Genomic DNA, 2299 nt, shown 5'->3' with positions numbered 1-2299 from the left:
AATAATAATAATAATAATAGTAATAATACAGAAAGGCCAACTTGAAATGAAATTAACATTCAAAATGGCAAAATGGTGACAGAGGAACGTATGTGAATCTATTTGTTAGTTGTTTTCATTAGTTGAATGAACTGTGTAGTCCTTTCCAGTAATTCTCATTTAAACAAGTTTGAAAGTATAAGGTATGATGAATACAAAATGGTTTTCTGATTAAATTTAAGCAAATTAATGTAATTAAGTTAAAACTTGTGCATTTCTGATCAAATAAAATTATAAACTCTAGTTTTTTACTCTTTTCTACTATGGTAACACAACATCTATGTCAAATTTGTATTGCAAATTCTGGACTAATTTGATCTGAAGACCTACAATGAATTTTATCAAGTCAAAAATAGATTCATTAATTGAACATTACCAATAAATATTAATATTTTTCATTGTGACTCCAGAAAGCAAGATGAAAGACAATTGCATTCAATTACCATAATCAAGCTTGTATTAATATATTACCCTTCATTGACTTGTACTTGTGTGAATATATTTTGAATTAAAAACAAAATGTTGAAAAGAATTTTGTTCTCAATAGAAAGGTTCAAAATATAACGAAAATGACAATGATTAAATATCCTTTGAAATAACCTATTTTAATGATATAAATGTTATATAAACCACATGTTTTTGGCAATTGCATGTGTTTTTGTCTTACCTTTTGTGGACTAAAGCTTACATGAGCAGGAGCAAAACATAAATCCTCTTTTGCAACCCAGAACTCATTTCTGGTATGAGTTTGATATATTAAAGGACTATTACAGCTAGATGCAGTGGTTACAGATCTGTGATCTTGAGCCTGAGGCAAGAGGAATTAAGTTTGGATTATATAGTGAAATTGCCTCAAAAAGGAAAGTAAAAATAAAAAAATTAATGACTATCTATGCAAATGAAAAAATAAACTCCATATTTGCAAAACTCCCCATTAGATGTAGTGGCTTGTAATTAGGTACACTAAAGTAAGATAGCAACTGAAGTTATTGTCCCCAACACTGTGTATAGTAGCTCTTCAAGGTGCAAATTATTCTTTCAAACAAGTGTGGAGAATAGAGCACACCAACAAGGTGGGATATTGAACAAAACGCATCACCATCATGGATCATATAGAAAATTCATAGTACTATTAAAATTAACATATTAAACAAATATATATGATGACCCATAGTAAGTAAAATTAATGAGAGCATGTGGAAGCTCCTAGAATGAGCACCTTGTGAAGCAGTGATTGACCTGTTGAGTGAAACACCTTTTACTGTGAAATAACATAATAATGCTACTGTTAAATACTACTGATTTGTACTAATAGTGTTTAGACAACATATCATGTCTGCATCTTGTCTTCTAAGTACTATGAAGACAACAATATGAAATGTATTAATTGTTGTAACTGTCCTACTAAACTGTTTTGCTTTATCTTGGTCTTAACCATCCAGCAGAAAAGTATAATAACCAGGTATGAAAAGTAAAGGCATATTAATATTCTGAGCTGTAAAGGGTTCAAATCAACGACTTCTGACATTGCCAGTCCTACAGATAACCCACTACTATTATGGACTACTGGAATATATTGGATTGCTTTGCTGAATTCATGCACCTACAATATTTAAATGGCAATGGAATACCCATCTCTGACAAAGCTAAACAAAAAAGGGGATACAAATGAATGACCATTTTGTATCTGTATATACAAAATCATTAGGATAGATATACAGCTACATTTTCTTAATTCAATGAGGATAAAGATTTGTACCAATAGTGTTTGGGCAGGCTATCATATGTGCATCTTGTACTATGAAAAACCACTACAAAGACAACAATATGCAATGTATTAATTATTGAAACTGTGCTATTAATCAGTTTTGAAACTATCTCATTGCTATTTGTTTCTTAAGAAAATTAATTAAAAAAGAAAAAAGAAAAAAGAAACTGCCACATTGCTATTTCTTTCTCAAGAAAATTAATAAACTAACTAAATAAATACTTTTGAAAAACGCATTATGTTGTCATTCATTAGAGCAATGACATCATTTTGCATGTATGTGGTCCTCTTTATACAGTATTGTACTAGATTACTTCTCAGTTAAAATTATGTTTAATTTATTTTATAAGACTAACACTTATTAGAAACACTCATACTATATAAATCAATAGAGAGGTATAATCAATTTCCTTTATTTCAGCTTTAAATTTCAAAAGCAAAGCATGGTAGCCATTTAAGATAACTAAGACATCCAAATACAAACTTTCTGCC

General features: G+C 29.5%; 1 non-coding gene across 1 annotated transcript; it reads left to right on the top strand.

Annotated features, from left to right (window-relative positions):
* The first annotated feature begins 680 nt into the window (after window positions 1-680).
* LOC111814114 lies at window positions 681-808 on the top strand. The gene has a single exon (XR_002819184.1). It is a non-coding gene; the product is annotated as a small nucleolar RNA SNORA40 (small nucleolar RNA).
* The last annotated feature ends 1491 nt before the right edge of the window (window positions 809-2299 follow it).

The sequence above is a fragment of the Octodon degus genome, unplaced genomic scaffold (assembly GCF_000260255.1).
Source record: "Octodon degus isolate 3935 unplaced genomic scaffold, OctDeg1.0 scaffold00270, whole genome shotgun sequence".
Lineage (NCBI taxonomy): Eukaryota > Metazoa > Chordata > Mammalia > Rodentia > Octodontidae > Octodon > Octodon degus.
This window is presented reverse-complemented; position numbering and strand designations above follow the sequence as displayed.